At 50.2% G+C, this 13913-nt stretch overlaps 1 long non-coding RNA gene across 3 annotated transcripts in view; it reads left to right on the top strand.

The window, feature by feature from the left end:
• Positions 1-13913, top strand: part of LOC308568520 — a 90718-nt gene that overhangs the window by 19404 nt on the left and 57401 nt on the right. The gene's annotated exons all lie outside the window — the stretch shown is intronic.

The raw sequence follows: 13913 nt of genomic DNA, 5'->3' as shown, positions 1-13913 counted from the left end.
AACACCTGTGAAATACGCCAGCGCCCCGACTGTCGGGAACCGCAGGGACCCAGAGGGACCTGGTCCCCCTTCCACCTGCTTCCTGCTCTCACCTGTGGGGGGGCAGGTCTGCCTGTCCAATCGCAAGGCCTCCTGCAAAGCTTCCTGCGGCCGTGCCTGGGGCCAGGAATGGGGCCTTTAGTCTCTCAGTTCTCATCATTTAAAAAAATGCCTCCCCTTGCTGCCCTGCTGATGAGCCCTGCTTAGAACTGACGTTTTCCTGTTTTCCATACTTAAGTCTTTACAGCTGTCAGTCCGAATCCCCGTAGATGTTATTTATCCCTGATCAGCGCCTTCTCCCATTTCCTGGGGCTAGTAAAACATCACCTCCTCTCTCTGAGCCCCCAAAGCCCACGCCTACCCCTCGCTCTCAGAAAATGCCCCAACTACTTCATGAAGGAAAGGGGACTTGCTATTAATTTCTTCAACTTTTCTTACAAACAATGCCCCCACCGCAGCCCAGCCTCCACCTGCCTGGACTCCAGCTTCAAGTGGGGAGAGTGCTCTCCGCCTGTGTGTTGGTTGACTCCCCACCCCCCAAATCTGGTTCACCTCTAGTGTCTAAATGGCAGTTCTGCTCAGACCAAAGCCTCCTATCCACCCACCTGGAGTTCTCACCCCTGCTCTGCAGCCTCACAGGCCCTCCAGCCTCTCCACCCCTCCACTGTGTCCCAGCATATCAGCCCTGTCCCTAAAGCTTTCTTTGCTACCCAGGCATGCCCCCCTGGGTCCTAATTGGAGCTTCTCTTTCATGGTAACCCAGATTCTCTTGGGTTTCTGCCCAGCAGAACTCGGACCTGGGTTCCTGCTCTGATCTATGTGTGTGGTGCACTGTCCTGCGTGTGGCCTGGCTGAGACTAGCTGGCAAGTGTCTCATTCCAGAGAGCAGGACCACTACGCATTCACCTTCAGCTGGGCTCTCCACACTAGACTTTTCCTTGTGTGTAGCTCCAGGGGCCACGCTGCCCAACAGTTGCACAGATGCTGACAGAAGACACAAGACTCCTGGGTCAGAGACAAAAGACTTTATTGGCATAGCAGGGAGCTGGGTTGCATGACCTTGAGGGTGAGGCAGAGGGGCCCAGGAATGGCTGCACAGTGGGTCCGCTACACAACTGAGGAGCCCTGGACAAAGGGAACCCGAACTTTTTATAGTGGGCTGCCAACAACCCTGCCCTTATCTTACTATACTGGACAGTAAGAAAATCTTCACTCTGCTCCAGAGGAGGACACTGTCTTCATCTCCCAAGACTGTCTGCATTACCAACATTCTAAAAACATAGCCTGGAACGAAAGGACAGTTAGTGCCTCTGCCCATGACGTGTGCAGAAATGTGACGGACCCAGAAATGTGAGAATGGTCTCCCAGCTTGTCCACGCGTATTTACCCGCATCGCTCCAGGCTCTCCTCTGAGGAAAGCCAGCCTCTCTGTCATGTCCTCTTACCTCCTGCCTCTTCGGGCCTTGCTTGGGGGCCTTTCCCTCCCCTTCCACCAGATCCTAACCCCAGCCTGTGAACATGCCCCAGATAGCTCATCCTAACAAGGAAAACCAAGTCCAGCGGCAACCTCTGTTGAGCTGGCCCCCCTCTTAGCTACTCTGTTTTCTTTTCATCGGAGTTCTTGGTAGAGGAAGTCCATGCTGCCTCCGTTCCTCTCTGTTATCTGGTTTCTTTACCTACTCGTGTCGCTGAAACTGTCCCCACCGAGGCCACCAGGGGCCTTCATCATTACCAATGGAGTAAGCATTTTCAAGGGTAAAAGCCATGCTTTCCTGCTTCTTGTCTTGTCTCATAAATTTTTGTTAGAAATGGAACGTTTTAGATAATATATTGTAGCAATTCTGAGTACTGGTAACCCCCTCCCCGCACCCCCAGGCTTGTTATTTGCTTGTTTGTTTGGTGACTGGCTGGCATGTTTTCGTGACACCCCCACCCTCCACTTCTCTGAAATGTTAGATCCCTGACGTTGCTCTGCAGGGATGGGCAGTTTGGGTGTGTCCACTGTTACCTGGGATGGCAGTGATATGGCCTGGGCTCTCTCCATCTCTTTCCCTGACCACTCCCAGCTTTTAAGCTCCTTTCAGTGCCTGCTGATTGCTCCCTTTACAAAAATGCCCTGGGGCATAAATAGCTCTACAGACTCAAGCTCCTTTGAAGGTACAGCTCCTCCCAGTCCCTTTCCCTGTCTCCCCTGCAAACTCTTCCCAGTGCCTTCGCTGTGTTTGGGAACACCTTCAGGCTTGACTTGGGGAGGAGATTAGCACCTCTCTGTGTTACAGTCTGCGTTGGCCCCTGGGCTGAATGTCTGATCCTGGGCTCTGGAGCTGAGGTGGGGACAATGGTGCGCTTCTCTCGGAATGACACCCATGTTCAGGAGTCCAGCAGATGGTGGGTGGAGGCAGTAGCCTCAGCTCTTCTTGGCTTACCTCTCCTAGCATGGAACCTCCATCTTTCTAAGCCAGGGCAGGGATGACCCAGGCCTCAGTATCAATGTGACATCAAGCCTCTGTTACGAGGGCTGAGCAGGAAAGAGGAGTCCCCATCTGTGGCCACAGTTGTCCAGAACTTGGCCTCAGCCACAGGTAACTGGGGAAGGAGGAGGAATGCTCCCTGGCCAGGAAGACACCCTTACAGGGTGCTCGGGGAGGGGCCCTGTGCTCTGGGGGGCACCATCTCCATCGGAGAGCTTTCTCACTGAGCTGGGAGTGGGGGGAGAGGGAGCAGTTTCGGCTCAAACACCACAGATTCTTATGAACTTCTAGTGGATTTTCTGGACCAGATGTTTCTTCATCTGCTCTCTGCCCTGAGGACCATTTCCCGATTCTTTAAATGGTTGTCTGTTCGCAGTGCTCCCAGAGTCACCCGAGAGAGGGTCTGCCGAGCTCCCAGGCCGTTCTAACCTCACGGGGCTGCACTGTCGCTTGTCTTCCGAGGCTATCGCTGGAATCGGGGGAATTTGAGTACAAACTGGATATTTGGTGAAGCTAAGGAAGTATTAGCTTTATGAGGGGCGATAATAGTACTGTGGTTATTTTAAGGAGGCCGTACCTGTTAGTAATACACACCGAAGTATTTACAGGTGGAACAATATGATACATGTGATGTGCTTAAAATAATCAAGTCTGGGCTATAAGCGGGGAGTGGCGGGGACCACAGCAAGACAAGACTGGCGAAGAGTTGGTCTTTATTATGTCATATTAATAATTGCACAGATTATTATTGATAGGAGCTGCGAATGGCAGCTCATTACTCTATTCTTTTTACTCTGAATACGTTTGTATATGTGCGTTGTGTGCGTTTGAAATTTTCCATCACGTAGTTAAGTTTATTTCTTTGTCTATGTGTGATTTTCTTAGAAATATAAGTTTGTCATCAAGTTGAATTAAAATCTCGAAAAGCATACGTAAATATTTTTCACTTAGGTGGATTATCGCTTTCACAACATTGAGGAATGAAAACCTCAATTGTCCCATGTTCTGAAACAATCTTGTGTAAGCATCTTTGTAAAGAATATATTTTTTACTAAAATCCATGTATTTCTTGCTATATGAAATGGCATGAATTTCAAGCAAGTTCCTAACCAAAATTTATTAGATGCTATAATTATATATCACAGGCTGGTTTTGTCATTTCAATCAAAACCATTCTTAGATGATTAATTATTTTATGGAGGGAAAAAAAGCCATGATGAAGATTGTTCCAGTTGTATTTCAGGAATTTGTAAGAAGACAAATTTATGCATTGAATTGAAGCTGAGTAGAAACTGAGCTTGCAAAAAGAAAACACAGTTGATGACTGAATTTTGAATTTCAGCTGGGATGTTCTGGATCTGGCAGAGTAGGGATTAGTGCTTGTCATTCAAACAATTAAAGCCCAAAGCTTTTCAAGATTTAAAAGGATTTTTTAATACTTTTGTCTACAGACCTATTATTGGGAGGGTTTTTTTTCAGCCTCTTACAAATGTCAGTTTCTTAAAAAGATAAATGATATTTGTCAGAAATGAGAAACTAGTTTTGACAGTAGATAATTTATTTGCCCACTTTTATTATCCAGTGCAACTGATAAAGTTTTGCGCAGTTATAATTGGTCTTGGTAACAATAGGAAACAAAAGTGTTAAAATTACAAAACTTAAAATGATTTTATCATTAATCTCAATTGTGCTGCCATAATATTGTCTTAATTATAATTCACTAACTATTTTAAAGTAAATCATATTGATTAAAATTTTAAAAAATCTATGGTACTTAAAACTGTTCCAAGAAACTTTTTTTATTAGTTTGGAATCCATATTGAACCCATTTGCCATCTTAGTCCTAAATACTTTTCAAATCTATGTTCATCTCTCCACCCATACTACATACAGGTGGCTGTACCCACTTGCAGTACAACTGTCTCCTAATTCACCTCCCTGTCTGCCCTTTCGTCCTTCCAAGTTCACTTTCACTCGGCTAACTGCCACTGTAATTTACAGAAGGTGGAGACACCTGCCCGTTTCTCTCCTCTGTTTGAAAATTTTTTATGGGTCCAGATCACTGACAGTAAGTTCTCAAGCGTGAGAACACACGTAAAGGAGAGCCCTGCCCTCCAGTTTGAGAAGTGTTGTGTTAGAAGTCAAAGTATGACCATTTAAACAATCATAAGTACAAATGTGGGCACTGAGACCACACGGTGATACTTGCTTATAAGGGCCCAGATGACCAAGAAGGCTTATAGGAAACTTTTAAAAGAATGTCATTAAACTAAAAACACTGAACTGAACATTCCTCGTAGACTTCTGGATGAAGATGACAGACTGAACACATGCATCCAATTATATCCCCTCCTGAAACCCCACTAAGATGCTAATAAAGGGATTTTTAAAAGCATAAACCCACAAAGTCAGGGAGGAGAGGACTGAAGACCATAACACAATTCCAGAAATTGAAAGCAGAAGCTAACGGATTTAATATCTCAAGATAGCTGAATACTCAACTTGTAGTGAGAAGCCAAGAACCAAATCAATTTTTACTATAGAGACTTTGAAAGGGTTAGGAATGTGGCATTTTGGAAATGAAATGAGGGGTTAACTATAATAAGGACAGGTAGAAAGCTGTTTAAGATGATTCACTTCTACATACTCTTCAGCCACTTGACTGCCCCTCCCAACCCTGGCAAAAGACCAGAGGTTTTTCCCACTGGAGAGTTCCATGGAGTCTTGCTTGGTCTGGAGGATACCAGGCAGCATTGAACATGTGGTATGTTAATGACGTCAGGCAGGGTAAAGGAATATGTGGATACTAAATGCTTCCAGAAACGAGGGCAATGGAGATAAATGGATAGAAAAATTGAGAAAAATTATAGGGTAAATGTAGGAGGCACAACCACATAATAAGAGTTCCAGAAAGAAAGAGAAAAATAGGAAGGTACAAATCATCAATGAAAATAATTCCATAAAATTTCCCAGCATTGAAGAACATGAGTTTCCAGCATGAAAGGGCCCACAATGGCCAGAGAAGTTTTGACAAGATTCCAGAAAAAGAAAAACAGGTTACATAAAAAAATAAAAATAAAAAAAATCACCCTGACTTTCTCAAAGGCAAAAGTAGAGGCCAGAAAGCAATGGAGCAATGTCTTAAAAACTCTCACAGAAAACAAATTTTAATCCAGAATTCCATACCTAGCCAAACTATCCATGCAATGGAGGAATAGGCTTTTTCAGCATTAATGTCTTTTAACACTTTTCCTTTCTTCTACTTCTTTTCTAAAGGAAGCTTCCTGAGGACTTGCTCCACCAAAATGAGAGTATAAACTAGGAAAAAGAAGGTATAGGGTAAATAAAGGAGACTCAACACAGAAAAGAGTTGCTGGGACGATAGTGGAAACATGGGCCAAGCGAGGAGGACAACCAGGCCAGACTGCAGGAGGTCAGAAGCTCAGGGAACGATTTCTTTCTCAAAATAATGAAACAGATAAAATCCCTGGCAAGAATCAACACTTTGAGTGGACAGTTAGGCAACTGGCAGAAAATTTGAGATAAAATTTGTGGTGACTATATAGAAAACAAAGCAAACCCCAAACATAACAAGGTCAATGCTGGGACAAGGTAGGGGGACATTGTGCAGGAAAAGTAATTATAGTTTACTACATGGCCCAGTTGTGGCTAGCATCTACGTAACTGTAATAATGTGAACACTGAATCCTGAAATAACCTAAATAATGCTATGATTAAATTGGGAGGCAGGAAATGTGCATGTGTGTGGTGGGGCAGGTGTTGGGTAGGTAGCCAAGACCTGGAATAACTGAAAATCTGTTTAAGAAGGTTAACTTCCACACATGTGGGATGTCAGTAGGTAATGCCTAAAATCAAAAGTGTGGAGGTAGCCCTAGCTGGTTTGGCTCAGTGGTTAGAGTGTCAACCCATGGGCTGAAGGGTCCTGGGTTCGATTCTGGTCAAGGGCATGTACCTCAGCTGCAGGCTCAATCCCTGGCCCTGGTTGGGGCCCATGCGGGAGGCAACTAGTCGATTTGTCTCTCTCTCTCCCTCTCCCTTGCACTCTCTCTGAAAAGCAATGGGAAAAGTATCCTTGGGTGAGGATTACCAAAAAAAAAAAAGTATGGAGATAAGTGCCAAAAGGCTCAGCTGGAAGACTTGAAAGTGTTGACTCTGTACAAGAGGAAATAGCAGGAGGACAGTGGCTGGGGACCTCTGATTTTGAAAAACAAAATCCTCGCGGGGAATGTACAGGTTGCATTGTGTCCTCAGGCCCAGTGCCTGCGGAACAAGCCTAAGCTCTCACGCTTCTCGTTCAAGGCTGGCCATGGTCTGGACCTTGCCTTCTGCTCTAGTGATATTCCTGCCTTATGTTTTCCGAGACAGCGCCACCTCCTTTCTCGGAGGTCTCACTATGCACGCTGTTCTCACACTGGTGTCCTTCTCCATGCCCCCCACCCCCCACCTGCCCTGCTGTCACCTTTCTCCTGCCTTCCTGTGGGTTGTTTTAATTTCAGCATTCTCTTTTGATTTGTAGTGTTTTCAAGTCTGTGTCTTTGTCCAACTTTTTAAGTGCTTGCTCTAGGCATTATGTTATCTATGGGTAACTCGTCACAATCTATGCCTCGCACCCTTTACCAGTTTGTACAAATGTACAAACCTCACCTCTGTTTAGGTCCCTTTAGTCTCCACCATTATAATACAATTGCCTTAAATATTTCTCCCTCCCTCTCTCTTTCTTTCTTTTTTTTTAAACTTTTATAAGAGTGTTTTTGAGCCAAGCTGACGACATATGCTTGGGAGCAAGACCTCGAATGCTCCCAATTATCTCAAATATTTACTTTACATACATTTAGAACCACATCAGACGGTGTTACACGTTTTGTTTTAACCATCAAACATAAATGAGAAAGCTCAAGAGGAGAAAGGAATCTATTCCATTTACCCAGAGCTGGACTCTTCCCAGCGGGCTGCCTTTGTTCCAGTGCTCCAAGTCTCCTACGATCCTTTCCTTTCTGTCTGAAGAATTTCTCCTGGGCATTCTTTCAGGGCAGTTCCGCTGGCAGCAAGTCCTGTTTTCTCCATCCTGTCTGGGCTCCGTGACTTTGGTCGGTCTATTCTGGGCCAGCACCACGTCACCCTAATTAGCATTGCTGGGTAAACATCTGGGCATCTGGTGGGGTCAGGCCTCCTGCCCTGTGGCGTTTCTTCAGTATTGCCCTGGCTGCTCTTGGCCTTTTGCATTTCCACATGCACTTTATTTATTTTTTCATTTGTTTGCATTTACTTGGGGTCTTTCGTTTCATTGTTTCTGGTATAGATGTGTGTGCACATTTCCCCTTAGATTTGTTCCTGTTTGGTGCCTTTTGATGTTATTTGAAACATTTGTTTTTCAAAATAATGTTGTTTGAAATTTTTCATTCCTTACCGGTTTGTTGCTGACACAGAGAAGCACAATGGCTTGTTTAATTGACTTTGTATCTAGAGATCTTGCCAAACTCATTATAATAGTTTCAAGATTATTTTGGATTTTTATGTGTGTGATCATGTCACTAGACAATAATGACTTTCCATTCCTTGTGCATTTTATGTCTTTTATTTGCCTTATTGAAGGGACAGGACATCCAGGTCACGTTGAATAGCCATGGTGATAGCTGACATCTTTACCTTTTGTCCAATCTCAGGGGAAAGTTCTTAATATTTTGCCATTTTGAATGATATCATTGCTGACCTAATTTTTTTGGCAGCTGTTCTTTATCAGGTTAAAGAAGCTCCCGTCTCATCCTAATCTGCTAAAAAGTATGAATAGGCGTTGAAAGTTGTCAAATGCATTTCCTGCTTCATTTGAGATTATCATGTTAATTTTCTCTTTCTCTGTTAATGTGAATCACAGGGGCTGCTTTTTACCACCCCCTATTTTATTTTTCAATTGAGGAATAATTTATGGACAGTGAAGTACACAGATCTTAGTTGATAGTTTAATGCAGTCTGGTACTTGCCTGTACCCATGTAACCCACACCCTAGCAAAATATAGACAGTTCCGTTACCCCAAAATGTTCCCTCATTACCCTTCCAGACAGTGTGCCATTCCAGGTAAAAACCACTGTTCTAGTTTCTTATATATATAAATTAGTTCTGATTGCTCTCAAACTTCATGAAGATGTCATCATGTGTCTGTACGTGCGCATTAGCGCTCCGCTCCCTTTTAATGTAAATATTTATCATTCCTCCAGATGAATATACCCCGCATTTTTTAATCCACTCTCTGAGTGATGGACGTTTGGGTTGTTTCCAGTTTCTAGCTATTACGAACGCGTCTGTTGTAAACATTTTGTACAAATCCTTTTGCAAATAGTACCTGGTGGCAGCAACACAGCAGTATTGTCCCCAATGGACAGTTACAGTGACAAGAGCTTGGACACAGTCCGAGCTGTCGAATCACAGGACCGCTTATTTAACTTTCTGCACCATCTGACAGGTGGACTCAAAACAAATGCAGTGGTGCCTCGGTTTTCCAGCGTCTCCTGTTGACCAGCGTTTCGGTTTAGGAGCAAACCCGCCAGGAAATGCTCGGGTTTCCGAACACGCCTCGGAAGCCGAACAGGCCCCGCGGCTTCGGCTGAGGGCAAGATGCTGAGGCCCAGCTGTCGGCTGCTGAGCCCTTGGTTTTCCAGAGTCAGAGCTCCAAGGGTCTTCCCGAGTGGGTCACGTTAGAAAACCCGGTACCACTGCAGACCTAATTGGAATCGTGTGCGCGCCTGTGTGTGCACGCCTGTGTGTCGCGCGCCTGTGTGTGTGCCTGTGTGTGTGCCTGTGTGTGCCTGTGTGTGCCTGTGTGTGCGCGCCTGTGTGTGCGCGCGCGCCTGTGTGTGTGCCTGTGTGTGTGCCTGTGTGTGTGCCTGTGTGTGCCTGTGTGTGCGCGCCTGTGTGTGCGCGCGCGCCTGTGTGTGTGCCTGTGTGTGTGCCTGTGTGTGTGCCTGTGTGTGCCTGTGTGTGCGCGCCTGTGTGCGTGCCTGTGTGTGCGCGCCTGTGTGTGTGCGCGCCTGTGTGCGCGCCTGTGTGCGTGCCTGTATGTGTGCTTGTCTGTATGTGTGCTTGTGTGTGCGCGCCTGTGTGTACCTGTGTGTGCACCTGTGTGTGTGCGCGCCTGTGTGTGCCTGTGTGTGTGCCTGTGTGTGCGCGCCTGTGTGTGCGTGCCTGTGTGTGTGTGCCTGTGTGTGTGTGCCTGTGTGTGCGCTTGTGTGTGTGCCTGTGTGTGTGCCTGTGTGTGCGCGCCTGTGTGTGCGTGCCTGTGTGTGTGCCTGTGTGTGCGCGCCTGTGTGTGCGCGCGCCTGTGTTGTGTGTGCGCGCGCCTGTGTTGTGTGTGCGCACCTGTGTGTGCCTGTGTGTGCGCGCCTGTGTGTGCGCGCCCCTGTGTGTGCGCGCGCCTGTGTTGTGTGTGCGCGCCTGTGTTGTGTGTGCACCTGTGTGTGTGCCTGTGTGTGCGCGCCTGTGTTGTGTGTGTGCGCGCCTGTGTTGTGTGTGCGCGCCTGTGTGTGTGTGCACCTGTGTGTGTGCCTGTGTGCGCGCCTGTGCTGTGTGTGCGCGCCCACGGGCGTGGTGCGGGAGTGCTAACCGCAGCCCTGGAACCGCGCGGACCTGCCCGTCCTCCCGCCGCCTGGCTGCGTCCTCCCGAGAGCCGTGGGCTGCGCTTGCCCCACGGCACACGCTCGGGCAGGCTCCCTCTTGCTGCCGGTCCCCGCGCCCCAAACACAAGTCCTTACCTGCTTCCTTCCCAGGGACCCCGGAGCCCAGGCGTCCTTGCCAGGCCCCGCCTGCTGCCCTCCCTGGCTGCGGGTTTGCTTCAGAGAGGAGGCTGGGGAGGAAGAGGCGGAGGGGGAGCTGCAGCCGCCACCCTCCTCCCCGCCCCGCCCCGAGCGTGGCCCCTGGATAAGACGAAGGAGGCGGGAAGGCCGAGGAGGAGGCAGCTGGGCGCCTCGGGAGCAGCCCCAGCAAGGGCAGCAGAGCCGATGCCCGGGGACGGCACAGCGCGCTGGGCTCCCGAGCGCGTGGGGGGCCGTCCCCGACTCTCCGCCTCCTCCCTCCGTGGCCAGGGCACAGCGCGCTGGGCTCCCGAGCGTGTGGGGGGCCGTCCCCGACTCTCCGCCTCCTCCCTCCGTGGCCAGGGCACAGCGCGCTGGGCTCCCGAGCGCGTGGGGGGCCGTCCCCGACTCTCCGCCTCCTCCCTCCGTGGCCAGGGCACAGCGCGCTGGGCTCCCGAGCGCGTGGGGGGCCGTCCCCGACTCTCCGCCTCCTCCCTCCGTGGCCAGGGCACAGCGCGCTGGGCTCCCGAGCGCGTGGGGGGCCGTCCCCGACTCTCCGCCTCCTCCCTCCGTGGCCAGGGCACAGCGCGCTGGGCTCCCGAGCGCGTGGGGGACCGTCCCCGACTCTCCGCCTCCTCCCTCCGTGGCCAGGGCACCGGCCCGGCCCCGGGCTCCCGAGCGCGTGGGGGACGGTCCCCGACTCTCCGCCTCCTCCCTCCGTGGTCAGGGCACCGGCCCGGCCCCGGGCTCCCGAGCGCGTGGGGGACCGTCCCCGACTCTCCGCCTCCTCCCTCCGTGGTCAGGGCACCGGCCCGGCCCCGGGCTCCCGAGCGCGTGGGGGACGGTCCCCGACTCTCCGCCTCCTCCCTCCGTGGTCAGGGCACAGGCCCGGCCTCGGGATCCCGAGCGCGTGGGGGGCCGTCCCCGACTCTCCGCCTCCTCCCTCCGTGGCCAGGGCACAGGCCCGGCCCCGGGCTCCCGAGCGCGTGGGGGACGGTCCCCGACTCTCCGCCTCCTCCCTCCGTGGTCAGGGCACCGGCCCGGCCCCGGGCTCATCCCCCGCGGGAAGCCTGCAGGAGGCAGCTGGGCGATGTTTCTCTCTCATCCGTGTTTCTGTCGCTCTCCTTCTCTCTTCCTGTCTCTAAAATCAATTTATAAAAAACATTAAAAAATATATTAGATAATCTGAAACAAAGAAGATTCAGATGATTGGTACAAATCATCTGGAAAAAAAAAGTTAAGATGTAAATTATAAAACAAACAAGAGACTTGGAGGACAGGCCTCAAGGAGAAGGTTGGGAATTACTCATTAATAAGTGAGTGGTAAAGATGTTCCTGCTCTGACAGAGTTGGGTTTGCCCATCAGCAGGACCCAGACACCCCGGTAGGCTTCTTTCTGAGAAGATGGGCATCTAGGCTTTTCCTGGGGAACCTCTGGAATTCCAAGGAGAAAGAAGCTTCTGCTGGCAGGTTCCTTAAAAGGGAGCGAGAATTAGCCCAACACTGGGCTCCTTCTAGTTTCCAGCCCTGGAGGCTGGGGGGCAATCGGCAGGGGAAGGAGGGTCCTGCGAGCTGCGGGGGGGGGGAGTTTATAAATTCCTGAGCTCCCCCAGCGAGAGGTGACTGACCTGTGTCTGCGCGCCCAGCCAAGCTCTGGGATTAATGACACTGCTCTGGGTTGTCCAAATGGTGTCTGTCTAAGTCAGAAACCTACCTGTTCCCTCACCCCAGACACCTGTCTTGCCAAGCGTCTCTTTCAGGCTCACATCCTATCACCTGGATGTGTTTTTACAACTTTCTTTTGCCTCTAACTCTGAGATTCTGATAGTCATTGCAGTTTGGTGACGCCCCCAAAACAACCAGCAATGTTAGATCCAAATGACAATGCCCTTGCCGGGAAGGAATTCTCCATCCACGACAGGGCGTGGCTGTGCCCAGAGCTTGCCTGTCGTTTGGAAGGAGCGTGGTGCCTACGCAAAACGAGAGGGCGTGCAGGGCCATGCTCTTCCCTGCGCCCAAGCTCAGCTCGCGGTGGAAACTGTGTCATGCGTCACCCTGGGGGTGCTGTTTGCTTTCAGGTCTTGTGGGTGCTGGTGTGTGTGTGTGAAGGGTTAGGGCAAGGCCTCTGTTGCTTGGTTCCCTGCTGCTGTGTGTGCCTGCCCAGAACATGACAATCCAGAAAATTCCATGTGTTAATGTAAAGGGATTGGCAAACAATTTTGAGGACACAGTATACAGCCTCAGGCCTGGTACGCTGTGTGGCTCTCCTGGGAACACAGGTGTTTGACGTGAACCTTCCCTTTATGTGACCTTTCCTGTACATACCAACGGACAGGACAGATGAGAACTGCTTGGCGAGGAGCACGGCCCGCCGCCAACCTCCCCAGAGCAAACGCCAGGCCTCCGGTGACTGGCACAGGCTTCCGTCCCACTCCTTAACCCCTCCCTGTGTCTACAATGCACTCTCGGCCCAGGGATTCCTTCTGCACCCTGTCACCTACTCTCGTTTGCACAAACTTCAGGAATCCCAAAAGGCTTCCTCCCCACAAAGAGAGCGAAAAGAAAAACTGCTGACCCAGAAGCTCCGGGGTGGGACAGAGGTGGACAGGCAGAAAGTTGTGGGCAGTGCTGGAGCTGTGCTTGAACCTGTTAAATTCTCCAAGTCCGCCGACTTAGAAACAGGGCCCCGGGAATGTGAGAAAGGGACAGTGCTGATTCACGGCCGATCCGTTAGGAAGCGCGTGCTCACCTGATCGATGACCCCTGAAAGGAGGCAGGAAGGGAGGGGCTGTGGTTGGTGACAGATACACGACGCTGCACCCTTGAACGGACACACTGTGGCTCCCCCAAATGGTAACAGACTCTATTTTTGGGGCCAAGCTTTGAATTTTTACAAGTTCACTCCTGGTGGGAAACACTTGGGGCTCTTGGTCCAAGCTGGACTGGGTCGAGGAAAAGAGTGGGAGCTATTTAGTACGAAAACTTCTCTCATTGAACTGTGTGTTCCTGACAAGATTTTATTTCAGATTTATGAAAGAACTAGGTTTCCAAGAAAGCCAGCCCAAAATGTAAATTCCTGGGTGACAGTCTTTATCGTAGGAAAAAATGACTCGGTAATACGGTGAGGCTGGGTGTGAGAAAGGGGCGCCTGGTTAAAGGTGTGTTAGGCTTAGCCCCGGAATTAAAGCCAGCCGTGAGGGGCCGAGACCCCCCGGGAAAGGCGCATGCATTTGCAGGCATGTGGTTTCCTGAAGGAGGGCTCTCCCGGGAAGTACCTGGGAGGGGGAGAGCTTAGGGACAGACAAGGCGAGGTCTCAGGTAAAGTCTAGGCTTAGGGATCCAAGTGTAGGTGTCACCACAGAATTGGCCTGACCTAAGGCAAGGGGAGGGCCTCTGCACCCCTTCAGGGAGGCACTGGTTTCCGGGAGTGAGGGGTGAGGTGGAGTATCCCAAGCTCGTCTGGGCGATGGGCTCCCATCAGCCAAGGGCGGTCCTCCAGAAGGACTCGGGTGTCAGCCAATAGCCTGACCCATGACAGGGATTTGGGTGTGTCCCCTACAGTAGTTCACTGTTCATATGAAGGGCACAGAATATGCTACC

Source organism: Miniopterus schreibersii (genome assembly GCF_964146895.1).
Source record: "Miniopterus schreibersii genome assembly, chromosome: 16".
Classification (NCBI taxonomy): Eukaryota; Metazoa; Chordata; class Mammalia; order Chiroptera; family Miniopteridae; genus Miniopterus; species Miniopterus schreibersii.
This window is presented reverse-complemented; position numbering and strand designations above follow the sequence as displayed.